The sequence below is a fragment of the Cupressus sempervirens genome, chromosome 9 (assembly GCF_028749045.1).
Source record: "Cupressus sempervirens isolate cs-2001-9-10 chromosome 9, ASM2874904v1, whole genome shotgun sequence".
Taxonomy (NCBI): domain Eukaryota; kingdom Viridiplantae; phylum Streptophyta; class Pinopsida; order Cupressales; family Cupressaceae; genus Cupressus; species Cupressus sempervirens.
In genome coordinates this window covers 243,186,669-243,205,743 of record NC_143126.1, presented here as the reverse complement: position 1 = coordinate 243,205,743, position 19,075 = coordinate 243,186,669, and the positions used below count along the sequence as shown (strand labels likewise).

Below are 19,075 nucleotides of genomic sequence, written 5' to 3'. Positions count from 1 at the left end.
TTAATAATAGAGGGGATCCATATATTGTGTGTGTAGTAGGTACAACAAGTTTATTTACTAAAATTATGTAATATTCAATCCAATTTTAATAGAGTTTTTCTTGAGTTGATTGGGTGATTTGTCAATTATTTTGAATGAAGAAAGGAGGCCAAATATTTTAGTCCATTAAAATGACATCCTAGTGCATGTAAAATGGAATATTTAGTAATCCTTCACCTTTCAACATTTTTATTAAGAACGTATTCCATGGAATTTAACAATAATGGGCTTTAGAGAGGTCAAATATGAGATACTTCACCAATGGACAATTTATCTTTTGTAACACTTCCCATTGAAGCCAAATCATGAAGAAACCATTGAAAGGGATGTACCAATTACTCAACCTGATAACTTTAACACTTGGTCTTTGTTGACAAAGGTAATATATGAACGATCTTCAAATTGAAGATAATTGCACTTGATAAATTTAAGTTGAGGGCACCATAGGTTACATAGGTATGACTTTAGATTTAAGTGAAAAAGTTACTACATGGTAGTCACAAATGAAGGAATTTCTTTTTGTGGTTCTACAACAAAGCAATATACCTAAAGCTTCTCCATTAAGAAAGTATCTTCACAATTATTGTCTGAGGTCATTTAAACACTAAGTTTAGGCATCTTCTTTGCCAACTTTTTACATCCTTCTATAGTAAGTTTGCAAGAAAACATCCACAAAAAATTGCATGGATCCATAGTGACCCAAACTAGACAAGAGGGAAAAATCACCAAATGAACTATCTCTTATCTCAAGTTTCTTAAGGATTTTGCACCCATCTGACACATAGTTTAGACCTTGATCACTTTTCCTAGAAAATTCTACTGATAAGATTTCTAATGTTTTACCATATGTTCCAATATACTCAAATACTTTGTTCGTGAGCAGACAAAAAATTTCTATCCTTTTTTGGTATTTCTAGTTCTTTATCATGATTTTCCCAAATCCATCATCCATTGTTTAACTAGTCGCTTGATCAGGTGTATGTCATCCCATGATACAAATTTGAAATCTTACTATTTTGGCACAGTTTCTTGACATTGTCATAACTGCCTCATTGGTTAATCGCTAATAAAAGTAAACAATGAAGTGAAGATTTAGACATTTATTTGAAATCGAAACAAGGCCAAAATCTAATACACAGCCTTTTCCATATTCACATACATCTATGGGAAACACTCAAAGATCCCTCAAATCCATGCATATTGTTGTAACTACTTCTAGACCATTGTCTCCCACTAAATCTAGAACCCAAAGACACTGCACTTCATGACAATGATAGATGATTCCTTCTAATTCAATTTTTTGAATAAGTGCATATCTAAAGGTTAGATAATTCAAATTTGAGAACACTGGATACACCATAGGAAAATATTCAAGGACAAGTTCACATAATCCTCACTTAAATTTCAGAACATTTTCCTAATTTTGGCTAAAGAATTTATGCCTATTCTAGAGAGAAATCATATCCCATTGAGCTTATTCCTAAATGTGCAATTTGTGGTGTTATTAATATCAAATTTTACAACTATACTTCAGAGACAATTCTATTTAGCATAAGCTTCCTTAGGGATGTGAACCTTGCCACTAAACTTTCAAGTGCATCAAAATTTACTAGAGCATCTAAATAGTCAAATCTAAGGGGTATCAAGGAGGTCGTCTTCTTAGGAAAGGAGACCAACCTCCTCTCCATTATCAATTATCTCAACCTCACTCAAATCTAGTCTATACAAATGTCTGCATTTTTTAAGAATTATTAAAGTGAAATTGTAGATCCTATTATAGCTACAACACTTACTAATTTTTGACTTTTGATCTATACATCAACACTTCAAAAAATTTCCTAAGATTTATTTTAAGAACATCTTTAAGTGACTCATATATCACCAACACTTCTTACACTTTTTTTTCTACCCTCTCTAATCAGAGGTTCTCCTTCACCACTAGTGAATGCCAACTCTAATGTAAATTTCTCATCACCTATGCAATGTATGTTGTAGTGAATTGGAGCATCCTCATATAGCCAAAATAGGGAAATTATCAACCCTCCACAAGGAAACAATTATTTGATAATTAAAAAAAAATACATATTCCAAGAGAACTAGCATATATCATATCAAAGCCATTAATGTCATAATCAACAACATCTCTTAGACACCAATAATTTAAAGTTTTTAGAGTTTAAGGTCTCCTCATATTGATATGGATAAGGAATATAATTATACTTTTAATGTGTACTTGAGGTATCATTTATTGAACACATAGTGATTCTAAAATAAAATAAAATACTATAATTATTTATGACTACAACATCACTACTTCCTTGGAGTACTCCTTCAGATGCAGGTAAAGTCAAAAGTTTTATGAGGATATGATTTTATCACAATCTTTTGTGAAAGATTTAAGATAGTTATAAGTTCTCTATAATTTTAGGTTATAAATACTAATTGAATATTTTTTTACTTCTTTCATTTTAATGTGGAATAGCATTATTATTTTTAGCAAGATGACTACTTTGAAGAATCTTTGAAAGTTTGCGATATCTTAGAAGAATTTACTATTGATCATGGCCTTTGGTCTGCTACTATTCTTTGTGTTTGCGATCATGTTTTGACTGGAAGGTATAATTTGAGAATTCTTGATCATGTTTGAATTTTATCTATTGATCAAGCTTATGTTTGTTGAAAATTTATGTAGTGTGTCACCTTTAGCTTCATTTGTTCCTAATCAAGAATTAAGCTTTGTGATTCTTGGTTTGCATGTTTTGACAAATCCTCTAAAGTAAGTTTATATATTGAACATCATAGATATAGTTATAGAGGATTTTTCATATTTGTTTTTATTTTCATTAATCTTTAGTTCTTTGAACTTGATTTATAGACCAACTCATCTTTTGCAGGGTTTGCATGCATCATGAACATTTGGATGTATTTCAAAGGATTTTCCATATTACAAGAGGATGCATAGGCAAGGAAACATGTATTATTGATATAATTAAAGATATTTATGTAGGTATTTTTACAATTCCTTGAGATTTTGTTCATTGTCTAGGCATTCTCATTTTGCAAGAATAAAATCAAATGCATAGATCATGTTCTATTTTTTTTTAAAATTCTTTTGGGTAAATCAATTGTGGTTGTACCAAATGTTGAAAACTTTCATCAAGCATTGTGTAGTTTGTTCTTCATTATTTCTCTCAGCTCATGTGCTGACACAGTTTAGAGTATCTAAATTTTTATCTATAATTGTAAAAAATAAAAATTACAATTTAGAATTTAGTATAATATGAAACAATCTACTACGCTTCTTCTAAAAGAAAACAAGAAAAAAAAATAGAGATTTTTTTTGGGCATTCAAAATAGAGAATTAATGACTTAAACTAGATAATATTCACCATGAAAATCAGCATTTTATCTTTAGAAACCCCAAAGAGTAAAAGCTAGGTTTCTATTTGAAATAGTGGATCAAACTTAAGTTTTCTTTTGATTAATTTCAAAGGACAAGGGTAGAAACAACTAAGATTCTTCCTTTCCACACTATGAAGCATACATAATGACTGCAACCAATTGAATTCTACTAGTTCAATTTGTTAAATACTCACATTGGCCTTCATTGATCAAATCCATTACTACCAACACCTTTTATAGCTTCTGGATAATTCCCTTATGCAATTGAAGTCCAAAGAGGAATTAGAGGTTGAAAAATTGTGTGTTTTTTTTAAATTTAAATTTTTCCATCTTTTATGAAACCACTAGTTATTTGTGGGCAGTGATTCTACATTTCATGGATTTTTTTTCATAATGTCCGTAGTTTTATATTCATTATGTGGACAAAACCATGAGTTTTCAAATATTGATAAATAGTGATTTTGCACTTTGTAGTTTGTACTCATTATTTAATTTCTTTTCCAAATCCTTAGGGAGAAATATCATTAAATTTCACTATTAATTGTGTGCATATAGAAATCCTAGAATATTCAAGTTTACATGTAATTAGAGAGAGAGAGAGAGAGAGAGAGAGAGAGAGAGAGAGAGAGAGAGAGAGAGAGAGAGAGAGAGAGAGAGAGAGAGAGAGAGAGAGAGAGAGAGAGAGAGAGAGAGAGAGAGTTTTGTGATTTCTACAATAGTAGATTTATTCTGTGGACAAAACTATGAGTTTTCTACTGTTGGTCAATAATGATTATACACTTTGTACGAGAGAGAGAGAGAGAGATTTTTTAATGATTTCTACAATAATATATTTATTATGTTGACAAAACTATGAGTTTTCTACTGCTAGTCAATAATGATTATATGCTTTGTACTAATTATTAATTTTTTTTTCAAATCCTTAAGTAAATTTTTAGTATTCATTGTGTTCATATAGAGGTCCTATAATTTTTAGGTTTACAAGCAATTTGTGTGTGTGTGTGTGTGTGTGTGTGTGTGTGTGTGTGTGTGTGTGTGTGTGTCCATTTGCATTATTTAGGTGTGCTATTGGAATATTTCTTGCTCTTATGTTTTTGAAGAATATATATGAGTGTTTAAATAACTAACATATTTCTTCAAGCCTCATCAAGGTTCTATAAAACATATTTTGTTAATGGTGGTTGCTATAGAAAGGTTAGAAATGATATAGCTTGAGTGGTTTTGATGTTTTGAGAAAAATGTGTATATATTGTGAAAAATATAATCTTAAAAATACACTACAATAGGAATTTATAGGGCTACATATATTAATGATAAATCAGAAAGTACCTAGTTGGATATTGTGTCTGTACTACAATGTAAACCAATATAGAAATAGATATGTTGATGAGCTTGGTGCATGGCTCTTTAGAGGAAGAAGGAAATCTAGTGTGGTAGAGGATAGCAAGGAAAAAAATGAAAATCCACAAAATAATAATAATAAGTATGGTTAGAAATTTAAAACATGAAGTAATTTGAGGAAATGTACAATAGCATTCATGTCTAAAATTTGAGATACAATACGTAATACATATAAAAGATGCTAATTTAAGATAATTCAAGCCTCAAACAACAAGAGAAAACTCCAAAAAGAAACCTTAAGCTGAATTTATATTTGTGTGACAACCCTCTACAATATACGACATATGGGAAGAAGAGAAATATAAGAATGGCGTATTGCTTAAGTTTGTTGTGTAAAACTCTTTGCTTGAGAAGCAAACTAATCTATCACCACTTTTGAGGCCTCAATAATGCTCCACAATATTGTATGAATTAAGAAACTTTATTTCTTTGACAATATACATCAGTTCAAGTTTGTTGAATAGCTTGTACATGGCCACAACTAGCTCAAATTGCTTGTAAAATTATCAAATGTCTTCCTAAATTCTCTCCATAGAAAAATAACATGTGTTCTTTTTGGTTTTGAAGCTGAAACAATAGTTCCACATTATGTTTGCAAAGAAGAGTCAATCAACACAACATCCAAATTTTCTCCACACATCAATTATTAGTTCCTTTTTCCTTAAACACCCTTCATCATCTATTGTACCTTGACATGCTAGTATATATCTATTACCCATGTTCATTGTAACCAATTAGTAACATATTCCTAACGTACAATGTCACAATCCCTTATGTAACCTCACTAATTAACCCAATAACTATACATAATATATTTTACAATACCCTATCATTGTGTCCTTACATACATCTTATTTTTCTAAAAATAATCACACATCAAATATGCAATTTAGTCATGTGGAACATTTTCCTAATTGATGTCATGACTATTATTTTGATGACAGTTCTAGACCTGCACTTAGACATCAATATCTTCCAACTTGGATTGAATTTTTAAAATTGCTGGTGCATTTTTGGACAACTATCCTCTTCACAACATATTCAAAATTTAGAAAATGCAATAGTGCATTTAAGATTTACATCTTTTCTACAGAGACCCAAATTTTCTATTATAAAAACTTAGAATTTTATTTTTTTTAGCTAGTAGGGTAGAAAAAAATCACAACATAGAAGACCATTTGATATTAAACAAAATTCATTTAATATTTTTATCAATCTACTTTATTTTTAACAAGGAATATCAAATTTTCATTTAGTAAAAATGAAGTTATCACCAAAACCTCATGGATAGGTTTGTTAGTAAGGATTTTATAATAATTTTTATACATTACATTGGATCTTCCTTGATCCTTTGGGAAAAAAATTCATATTTAGTTTGAAATAAAGTTTATTCATCCCTCTCTATTTCCAAATAAGTATTAATAGATATTCAATCAACTACCACATGAAATAATGCATGGAAGAAATATGTAAACATGAGTGTGACACAAAAATCAAGGAACTATTAGATGAATTTGATATTTATTCACCAAAATGTCAAAACTAATACATTACATTTTCTCACTATGAAGTTTTTGGATTTCTTAGTTGGGAAGATTAATATACTAAGAGGGCAGGGGGAGGGGGTAACTCAGGATCTATAAAACTGAAACCTCTTTAACAATTCTTTAGTGCATTCACCACATTTACCATCTCATATCTAATGCATGCATAACATAGATTGTAAAATCAAATTATAGTAACATATAGATATAATATATCAATTATATGCATGAAATATAAGTTTAGATAACATAAATATTTTTTTAACTAGAAACCCTCCAAGGTGAAGCTAAAAATGGGGTGGGGTGACACCCACAAATCTTCATTAATGCAATAATAAAATTAACCTATTAGGGTTACAACATTTGACCATATATAATGATCTAACTTGTGAGGGGCCTACCCTATTAAAGGTTGTTAATAATGGTAGGTCTTACCTTGTGAGAGGATTTTACACTTTCAACGAAGTAAGGACTCAATTAAGAGATTTATAAAGATCTGTTAAGACCACTCTATTAAGAGATTATCCCTAACTCAATTTGTTAAGACTGACTTAGTACCTAATCCTTGGTCTACTCTAATAAGATGATTTCAATCTGATATGATCTATAATCTGATGTAGCTTTACTTTCCTTCACTACTTTGACAAGGTCTCTTGCTCTATTCTGCAATAAAAGAACAACTCTTTTGCCTTCTTTACAATGTTCACACTTTCACACTTGAATTTCTCTATGATCACACAAATAGCTTATTTTCTCCTTCTCATCACATCACCCTTTCATGTATCAAATAGGTTTAGATCTTCTCTATTTAAATATTTCATAAAGATTTTTCTAGATGCTTCATTATTTTGCCTCTTCATCTGATTGGTTAATCACAGGACATAGGGATCTATGATCCACCTCATAAAATGTGTAATAACCTCCACAAGTATTAAATATCTTGTCAATGTTAGACTAAAATGGTTTAACTCAAATTTTGTATCATTCTTGACTTGAATGTCAATTCTATGTGTCTTGACACTTACTATCTCTGGTACTTGGCATTCATTGTACACATTACTGATGCTTGGTCTCTACTGTGCTTGACACCTTCTATGTAACTTGACATCAATATGCTTGAACTGATCAATAAACATTAGACAAGACTTATGTTGAAAGTATTTAGCAACAATATACTTTCTTGGATTCTATAGAGCTTGACATATACATGTTTATACACAAGTCATTACATGACTTATCCTATATAGAGCAGCTCGGTCGTAGTGATGCCCTTCTAGCTCTTCCTAGTATATGACTAAGTGTTTGAGACTAATAGAAAACAAAGGTTGAAGATACCAACAATCTCCCCCATTGACATTAGTGGACAAAAAATTTGTCATTATTACATCATTACAATGATAATGAGAGTAATCCCCCAAAGCCTATGACTTAGTTCTTGTAGAACTACAATTTTTTTGACTTGTGTTGAATAAAAAATGAATAGTAAATAATGTATCAATACATGTATGTACATGACTCTAAGTAGTTCGATTGTTTTAGTTCCATACCATATATGCCTTCTAAACTCTGAAGTTTCCATATTCTTTGACTCTGACTCTTTTGATCTGACATTTCCTTTGTGATCATTATTCCATTCAAAATATGTAATCATCACTACATTCCACCTTGATTTTATCACTTATGTATTTTTCTTGGATTTAATGGGTGGAATCAAACCTTTTTTTTTAATATATGGTTTGTGAACTTGGTTAATCATGGCAAGCGCACGATCCCAAGTGGCCCTTATTGATTCCAAACCATGATTCTGCAACTCCAATCTAGCTACCAAGTCAATCAAACTATCAACACTTGAAATACTATGATTTTTTGGAATAAGATCTTGTGCTGATTTCATTTCTTTCTGCATGACATCCAAATGAAGTATCACCATGAATTGGATGGAGATCAATTTTGACCTCATTCTTCTATTAGCTAACTAAAGCTCAATGCATTTTCCTTGAGCATACAATAACTTATTATAATGGCTAGACCTGGATTTTGTTGATTGTGAAATAATGCTACATGTTCTTTTTACATCAACTTGAATCTACTACATGTTTGCCAGAAGATCATTGGTGAATCTTGGCACAACACACAAAATATTGTACAAAAATTATACTTTCTATATAAGTTCCATGGTATTTTGTACTAGTTCTTATAATTGAACTTTTTTCTTGGCAATGGTTGTTGAGAATTTCTCCACAACCTCATTCTCAAATTTATTGGCTGACGAAGCCATCAATTTGTCATTTTCTTCTATATCTCCAATATTTATTTCCTAGTCATGGTACAATCAACAATGCTATTTTCAATTTCTACTGTGCAGTGCAAGAAAGGTGCATAGGTGAAGGTTGTGATTTGGCCACATGCAAGACATTGGATAGTTGCCTTGGCCGAGGATGGTGGCAATGAAGTTGGTTCGTTGCATTTTGTACAAAGTAGCCAGTATGGCTGCAAATAAGCATTTTTTTCCCAGAGGATTCCTATAACCTAGGAAAATGGAAAAAAATATATATCAGCTAGAAATGTCTTTAATGTGGAATATGATTGCAGTATTATTGGATAGATGGTGTGGTTTTTTCAGTTACCTAGATAGTACAAGAGAATATGTTTTGTAAAGCCTTTATTGTACTTTCATCATTCAATCTATCGATATATGTTGATGGTATTTTTCTAAGGTTGCTTGTTCCTCTAGGCCCACTGTAAACAATGTTTTTTAGGAGGAGTGGTGTTGTGGTTGAATGCAGGATTTGTTTGACTACTGTGAAAGCTTCAGCATGGAATTCAGGAATGGTGAACTGCAATTAAAATTAATGTGTCAGTCAGTAGCATAAGCAATTATATATTGAAGGGAATTGAAAAGTGAGTGCAAATGTAGAAATGGAAAAAGAAGATTACAATAGATGTGTCTGATATAGATTCTCCATCTTTGATGTGAAGCTCGTACTCCTTCGCTGTTTGTTTGTGGGCTGTAACTATAACACCTAACGTGCCAATTGAATAGTTGTTAGGTGACTAAATTAGTTGACATATTTTTGTGTCAAGCATCAATTTTTGGTGGCTGCAGACTTTGTCAATTATTTCAACAATTGTTTGTGTAGTCAGCTAAATGCAATAATCTGTGTCATCTCTTTCATATTGTGTCTTTTTTTAGAGAGAAACCTTTTATGCGGACACTTGCACCAGGATAAAGCTTTGTCATAAATTTGTTAACTAATTGGTTGGTTATGTTGACTTTTATGGTCATGTGACCATTACTATCAACAAGATCAGCGTGCACTATAGGAGCCTTTGTTAGGCTTGTTGGATTCTTGGCATACGCAGGTCCATAAGTGATGAGGACATCACCTTCAAAAATAGTACTAGTTTGCATTGCATAGATATCTGCAATGGTGGATATAGTGTTTCCTTCTGTGATGAGTCTATAAAGAGAAGAGATTAGTATTCTAGAGTCTTGAATGATATGGTCATGAACCATATAGTTTGAAGAGAAGACAAATATTTATACCTTTTTACTAGCTCTGTATCATGAGATCTGTTGCCATGTGCTACAAGGTTTTGTTGTCCATGTGAGGATATGAACAAAGGTCTATAAAATGTAAAAAGAAGAGTTAGTATGAAAACCAAATATGTATACAAATTAAGTAGATGCATGGAAAGGTATGTAGTGTTGCGTATATTAGTGGAATACCTTCTGGTTAGAGTTGAATTCTATTTTTCCTGCTCATTTGTATCATTGTTGTTGTTAGCTTCATGTGTGTTGATTTTGGGTGGATCCATTGAATATTTGTTCATGAACTAAACTATTGAAGAGAAATTGTATTGTTGATGTTCAAGTTGGTTTCCCAATATTATTTTGTCTTGAATAATAACTAACAACTAGACAGGTCTTGAATTTTTCAATATACTTAGCATAAAAATTACTTAAACTTGTTTCATATTACAAGATTATATGATTAACAAACTATCTTTTATGTAAATTAAAACCTTAATCCACACTAAATTGACTCCTACTCTAACAATACTAGTTTGTGACACATGCAGTGCAATCAAGAATCGTTGGGATACATATATCAAGATATTGGAATTTGAGTAAAATTGAGAATGCAAATGAGTTTTTCTCAAGTCTATAGGTATGGCTTACAATTTGAGATGTTAGGTTGTGCAAGGAAATGGGCTAGTAACAACTGATGTATGAATCAAAGAGAAAGGCACCAAGATGTAGGGTCTTGTTGGTTGTTCTCAACCATATAGTAATAATAACAAACAATTATTCGACGACTGATGACACATATTTGGGCTTGAAAAGAATAAAATGGGTCTTAATAGAAAAGATTTGTCTTTAAAAATTTACAATATACAAAGTAGGTACCTATGATATAAGGCATGGTTTTCCATCTTCCTTCTTATTTGATTGTTGCTTGTTCTCCCTCCTTGTTGTGGACCAACACTTCCATTTTTGTGCCATCGAGCTAGTGATTCAAACCATCTATGAAAGTCATATATTCTGACTTTTTTTGTGTGGTTCATGTCTATTCATGTTAGTTCATGTTGGTGACCCATCTCCACCTGAAGGTGTTTGATTTTATAATGGGCTTCCATGCTACCATCTATTGCCAAGAATAGCATTATGAGTATGGAAGCAATGAAAGTAGTACACAATAGCCTTCATATGGTTCTAGAACAAGGATTGAGCCAATGTAAATATGAGGTGGATCCCTACCATTCTCCTTATGTTTCTCTTTGTCATGGTTGAGGCTATCTTGAATATTTAGATTGATAAAAAATATTATTAGTGACATAACACTTTTGACATGAAGAATGAGCATAAAGGTATTGTATGAGGGAACCTTGTAAAGGAAAATGGAAAGCTATGTCAAATACTCATTTTCTAATGCATGATTAAAGAAAGTAACCAGTTGTGTGAGGGTAAACAAAGGCTTTGTAAATTACAAATGGACTTATAGAGAAACTGCAAGATGATTTGACCAATATGTATCTAGGAGAATGAATTTTGTAGATTCTTGATTTATATTACGAATCCAGAAGTGGTCTAATAAATTACCTATAAATGTTGTTGCTTTGTCAACAATTAAAGAGAAGTTGTATTGTTCCATGAGTTCTGCAATTTTTTTGTTTTTTTTACTAGGCTGTAGCATGTCGATGTTGAAGTCTCCTATAATGATACCTTTTGAATTTGGTGGCAATGAGGTAAAGGTATTTAGCACTAGGCTTGATATGTTATTGATAGGTGCACTTGGTCTAATATAAGCATTAGTAATTTGGATGGCATAGCTAATATGTAAAATATCAATGGTGATTGATTCTAGATAGTTTGTTGCAAAAGAGTTCGTACTCAGTATTATAGTTGTTTTCATACAACAAGTCAAAATACCATGAATAGAAAATGAAGAATAGCAATTATATAGTTCATGTAGCAATGGGAGGTGTGCATTGGTCTTATATCTTGTTTCTTGGAGGCATAACACATTTTCTTTTACCAAGTCATGGTTGTGAGTGATTTCATCTACATGTAATGGAAGGCTGCGAGTATTTAGTGAGCATATGATAAGATGGAGCTTTGATAGGAGAGGGAGGCTATGTTGAATTTTCCATTCCACTTGATTTTGAAGCCATTCCATTTCCTTGTTGACTTTTGGCGAGACTTTGAAATTTTGATGTTCTAGTTTATGTATCAAATATAATGTCTCAATTGTTTGTACATGAGAAAGGGCTATGTAGATTAGATCATGTTGGTATACTTTTTGAGGATCAAAAGTGAGTCCATCCATTGTTAGACCCTGTGCTCTATGGATAGTTCTTCTAGATGCTAGTTGAAGAGGGAATTGTTTCCATGTGATAAATTTAGTAGTAGTTTTCATTTTCCTAGCTATTTTCATTATTTGGGTCCAAGAAGGTGAAATAGAACTTGTGTATAGGTTTTTCATTTTCCTGTGTCATGATATGCCAATTGTAGTGTCATTGAATTCAATCCATAGAATCTCTTCATGATTTATTGTATGTAGTTCGAAGACTCCATCAGCACCATTGATTAGTCCATCTTGTGTGTCAAGGTTAGTACCTATTAGCTTTACTAGAATGGCTGGCTTTAGATAGATTATAGTAAGCAATGACAATTTTTGAACTTGGGCATGGAAATTATTAGCATGTGACTTTGTTTCATCAAGAGCCTCGAACACATAAAGCATACCAGGCAAGAAGTCTGACATATGTCTATTATGTTCGAAAATAGTGGAGTTTCTGTGGAACAAGTATGGGAATTTAGGATCGTTAGGTGCTATCTTGTAACATGTTATATTCAAGTAGCTAAGGTCTTCATCATTTTGTTGACCATTTCTCACATGATTAGGTATAGATATGAAGCTTTTTTTTTTTTGTCTTATGACAGTGTTTAATTCAAAGCATAAGACATTGTCTAGCCAAAATGTGTATGGAATTTTTTCACCATTTATTGTTGGTTGTTCAAATATCCAATTATCACATATGGGTTGCGCTTGATACAAGTCACCACAAAATATGATTTTAACATTGCCAAATGGTTTTGTTGGTGTATGTTTGATTTGGTGAAGTCTTCTATCAATATAATATATCATCCATGAACCAATCAATGACACCTCATCAATCAGCAAGACCTATAGTTGATTCAATTTCTTCCTTAATCTATCACGAGTGTTTGATTCCAATGGCAATATCCTTGAAGAGTTACATGTAGGTGAAAAATAGAATGTGCAATTATGCCACCTGCATTGAATGCAACTTTCCTTGTGGAAGCAACAATAATGCCTTTGGGTTTGTACGAGTCATTATCTAGTTGCTTTTTATAGATCCAAATCATTTCTTGGAAGAGGACTTTTTCTGTAAATGTTTTACCAGTTCCAGCACCTCCTATTAAAAACAAGTATTGTGGTTCGTCAAATGCCAATCTCTTTTTCATGAGAACATCTTTCACTATTGACTATTATTGTTCATTTATCTATGTTCGCAACCTAAAGTATTCTTCAATGCGGAGAATAAATGGGTGGGGAATTTCTAAGAGTGGTAAGCATCTACTGGCATGCATATTTTGTTAGGCTTTTATATGTTTTATGTGAAACATAATGTCATATTTCTTGATTTTAGTATTGTTATTTGCTTGTGCATGGTCAATGTCGAAGTCTTCTATTAGGTTATTGTTCTCACTAGCTTTTGTTATAGCTTCATTGATGTCACCCCATTTGTTGTCTATTGGTGAAGTGATTTTTTTTTCATTCCTAGTGATTTGTACTTTGTGTTTGTCAAATGCTAAACCCCATGATGTGTGCCTAGTCAATAATGAGGTTTCACTAGTTCTGAAAGGGACATAAAGCATGAGTTTTCCTCTACAAAAATTTTCATAATCAGTATGTGGGTTATATCTTACATAACGTATGATGCGTAGTCTTGTTCTCTTGTTAGGCTTTGATGGGTTGTTTGGGTAAAAGGCTATATATTCTGCAAGCGACATTTGTTCAAGGAGTTTTGGTTTTTGTATATACTTGTCTATTGTAGATGCATACATGATATTTTCGGAGTCATCCTTTTCTTTTGCTAATAGCTTGGGACTTTTAAGCATAACAATCCTTGTTTCTATTGGAGAGGTGTTGATGAACACGGTACTTCTCGAGCTTCTTTGTAATGGTAAGGACAATACAATATTAACTGCTTGACAGTTGGACATTTGTTGGTAATTCAGTAATGCATTTCCTAATTTATGTATGAAGTGTGCCTTCTCATTGTACGCATAGGTGCATTATTCATATTTGGTTAAATGCTCGTGACAATGTTTTATCTTTCTTTGTCATGTATGAGCTACAATATGATGCAACAGCATATGCATCTAGGATAAATTGTGTGTCTATATTTGCATACCATAGTGTAGGGACTTCTCTAGAAAATGAATTTATCCATATGTCAGTTGGATGCCTTTTGAGGAAGACAGTGTTTTGAGACAACGATGCTTGCAAGATGACAACGTAATCAACTTCTTCAAGTTTGAACTCATCAAGGAAATTCTCAAATATAATTTTCTTTGTGTAATGTTTGGTTTCTAATTGTTTGAAGAAAAGTTTTATTCTATCTATAATTGTAGGATCAATGTTCAACAACAGTTCGAATATTATTGTTTGTCTTATTGGAGGAAAGGGAAAGCTAAATCTATTGTTAGATGCTCTATACTTTTTGCATATTTTTGTGTGGTGTTGAGTTTTCATTTTGAAAAGACGTGGATCTAATAGTGTAAAGTCACATGAAATGTACTTGTCAATGAAGTCCTCTACGTTATTGTTTGTGCAATGTCCAAAGATAGGTGTGTCTTGGATCTATAACATGAAGTACACATGTTCGTTGCCTCAGTTCTAGAATTTGGTGAAAAAAATAAATAATCAGATACTTTTCCGAATAAGGAATTATTTTTCAGCATCATTTTTTTGAATGCATTGACCCTATGATTGAAATAACAACTACAAATTATTGGGTTTTTCCTTATTTTGAAGTCCAATTCTTTATCCTCTAAAGACTCATTTTGGGTTAGTTGTTGGGTGTTAGGGATATGCTGCAATGCATTGCATAATGGCTACCAAAAGTGTTTAGCACTTGTTAATGTAATGAAAAAGATTGGAGGACCAAGTTCTCTGATCATAGAAAAAATATTTTTTCTTGTATTATGTAAATAGTCAGGAGAGGTACGAATACTTTTGAGTGATCTAAAACCTATTGGAGATCTCAAAATGTTTTCTAAGTTGGTAGGGTTTCACACATCCTTTGCATATAGTTTCTTACCTTTTAATCCAGTCTTTCTTATACAAACCCATGCTACTAATGATATTTGTTGGATTATTATTTTGATAGATTTGAAAAAAAAGTTTGTTATATGTGTTGAGAAGTCATTGTCTTTATGCATAAGCTCTCACTTAGCAATCTTTTAGTAGGTGAATTTTTTGGTGATTTCTTCAACTTGTGGGAATCCAAAAAATAATGTTGGGAAGTTCATTTCTTCTAAGTAGGTATCTTGGAAAATGCCTAGAGGATTGAAGACTTCGACTGGTGCAATCTCAACAATAGTTGAACCAAGATCATTGATTGCATGTGATTCATTAAACCAATGTATAAGTGATTCAGGTTCAAGTTCATCTTCATTTTCAGAGATAGTATCATGGGCATCTATTTCACCATCTATGATATTATCTATTTTTTGTTGCATCTTCTTATTTGCAAATAGAAGTTGCCAGTCTTTGTTGATAGAGATTTTTTCCTTGGTATACAATGGTGTTTTTGACAAGATTGTTAAAGCATTCATGACATCAATAGGTCTCACATTTCTTTGTGCATATGCATTTTCATGTTGTAACTTGCACTTAAGTCTAACTGCAAGTGTATTTGTCTCATCAACGTCTCTAGGCAATGCATGTTGCACCTTATCAAAATCGATAGGAACATTGATTATTATACCATTCAAGTCGTATTGTGCTCTTTTGTATCCCAATTGTCTTATCTGGGCAAAGGCAATATGCAAGGAGACAAATCTTTCTTCTAGGATAGTCAAGTTTTGTATTACATGGTTTTGTTTATTTCAGCTTATGTTCCATGGAGCAACAAGATCAGGGATATTTCCATTTACAATGGCATGTAGACAATGTGTGCAAATGAGATCATTTATTGCAATTATCTTTGTGGCTGGTTGACGAGAGAGCATAGAGAAAGCATTGACAAATGCATTGGTGAATTTGTGGGTGTCTTTGTTGAAGCATAATATTTCACAAATTGTGCATTCTTTAGTTGGCGTATCATTGATTTCATCTAGATATTATTGAATTGATTTCTATTGTGTTTTGTTTGGTGAAGTTTGCTGTCGATAGCTTGTAGCTTGATGTCTTGTGCGTGGTATGCAGAAAATGTATTTTTCCCTAACTGTTGTAGCTATCCCTTCTTGTTTGATGATCTTGTCAAGGTCAATTGATTGATTTCTATTTATGTTTGTTGGTGGTTGATGTCTATTATGAATTGTTTCTTGCAAATGTCTAAAAGAACAATGAATCTTAACGTTGGTGACAAGTATAGGTGTACTAGCCGGAGCACCTGATATGTTTGCACAGGACGATTTCCTTTTCCTTGTTTTAGTTGCAATTTCTCCACCTTACAAAAGAATATGTTCAGTTGGTTTGGTCTGATTCAAAAGTTGGTCCTTTGGTTGGAGTGGTTCATAATGGCAATAAAATATCATATCCTTGAAACAGATCAAGTCAATAGATGTTCTTGGTTGAATACAATTGCAGTAGACGTGCACCTTAGATAACAGATTTGGTTGCCATATGTTGATTGCAATATTGAATATGTATGAAAACCATAGCAAGAAAATTCCACAACCTTACAAGTTGCTCTTGGCATATTCTAATCCTAACTTCTGAACTACTGTGTGTTCTTGGAAGAGTAATTCATTGTGATATTGCTATCAGGATTTAACTGTGTTATTTTTGAGTCAAACTCATTGACCCATGTTTCATGAGTAGTGATTCAACATGAATCCATCTCTCATGAGAATAAATGGAACACTTAGTACTTATTGGATCTAGGTGATGCTCATAGGAGTGAAGCACTGGGACTTCCCAAGAGGCCACCCATCCCAGTACTACTCCAGCCTGAGCGCGCTTAACTACACAGTTTCCTCCATGGTTAAACCCAAAGCTTGCAATCCTATTTGAAAAACCTTCACCAAGTGTTGTGACTTATGAAATATTCATTAGAAAGTCCCTTAAGGTCATCAATTGATAAGCAGGAGATAATTTCCACAACAAGTCAAATTGTGATATTGCTATCAGGATTTAACTGTGTGATTTTTGAGTCAAACTCATTGACCCATGTTTCATGAGTAGTGATTCAACATGAATCCATCTCTCATGAGAATAAATGGAACACTTAGCACTCATTGGATTTAGGTGATTCTCATAGGGGTGAAGCACCGGGACTTCCTAGGAGGTCACCCATCCCAGTACTACTCTAGCCTGAGCGCGCTTAACTATGGAGTTTCCTCCATGGTTAAACCCAAAACATGAAACCCCATTTGAAAAACCTTCACCAAGTGTTGTGCCTTATGAACCATTCATTAGAAAGCCCCTTAGGCTCATCAATTGATAAGTAGGAGATAATTTCCATAGCAAGTCAAATTGTGATATTGCTATTAGGATTTAATCGCGTGATTTTTGAGTCAAACTCATTGACCCATGTTTCATGAGTAGTGATTCAACATGAATCCACCTCTCATGAGAATAAATGGAACACTTAGCACTCATTGGATCTAGGTGATGCTCATAGGGGTGAAGCATCGAGACTTCCTAGGAGATCACCCATCCTAGTACTACTCCAGCCTAAGCATGCTTAACTACGAAGTTTCCTCCATGGTTAAACCCAAAGCTTGCAACCCCATTTGCAAAATCTTCACCAAGTGTTGTGCCTTATGAACCATTCATTAGAAAGCCCCTCAAGCTCATCAATTGATAAGCAGGAGACAATATCCATAGCAAGTCAAAATTGTGATATTGCTATCAGGATTTAACTGTGTGATTTTTGAGTCAAACTCATTGACCCATGTTTCATGAGTAGTGATTCAACATGAATCCATCTCTCATGAGAATAAATGGAACACTTAGAACTCATTGGATCTAGAGATGGATTCATGTTAAATCACTACTCATGAAACATGGGTCAATGAGTTTGACTCAAAAATCATAGAGTTAAATCCTAATAGCAATATCACAATCTGACTTGCTGTGGAAATTATCTCCTACTTACCAGAGTAATTTGTTATCTAAGATGGGAGATTGGCTGTCCATATGGAAACAACGTAATGCAAATTTGTTCTTTATTTTCAATGCATTGGCCAATGACTAAGCCATGAACAATCGCAAGGCAATTGCATCAAACCGGTTGTCAACCAAGACGGCTATAGCTGCAAACATGGTTTCACTATATGGAGAAGTAAAATCAGTAGATTGTTTCAAATCAATGCAAGCTAACTCTTCTTCAGTTATGTCTCCAATATTTGTTATGGGGGATGATAAAATTGTCATTTTTTGTTCCATAGTTGGTATTATGTTCTATGTACTTAGCCCTGAGAAGATAGTTTCATAGTGCCCGGCCCACGGAGTGATATCATGGAAAATAATTGATATTGTAGGATGAGGTTCATGTTTGTTGAGATGTAGGTAGGGTTTTTTTTTCATGTTAGTGACCAAATGAATATGGGTATGTCAAGCCAAAGAGACAACCAATGGATACAAAATGTGTCGCCCCTAAGGCCCGATTCACCTAGCGAGTTGGTTTCAGTTATGGAAAGGCATATTCTTTGCAAGTATGTGGCTTGGTCGGTTACTTTATTCAAATCATAGAGCAGTGAAGGGTGGAGCTCATGCGAAAAAGAGGTTGATGCTATAGCAGAACCATGGTGGAGCGAGTGTAGGAAATAATCAACAAGTCCATTACGAAGTTTGGCACATGTATATTGACAATGAAGCAACACTTGTAGTGTATCAAATAAACAATCACCAACATTGAAGTTAAATGAACTGATTCAAAAGCAATGTACATTATAAAGAACATCATCAAGTGATGTGTCTTGA

General features: G+C 32.9%; 1 pseudogene; it reads right to left on the bottom strand.

Moving 5' to 3' along the window:
- Positions 1–525: 525 nt before the first annotated feature.
- On the bottom strand, positions 526–18,526 carry LOC149538392 (transport inhibitor response 1-like protein pseudogene; annotated as a pseudogene).
- Between the last annotated feature and the right edge of the window lie 549 nt (positions 18,527–19,075).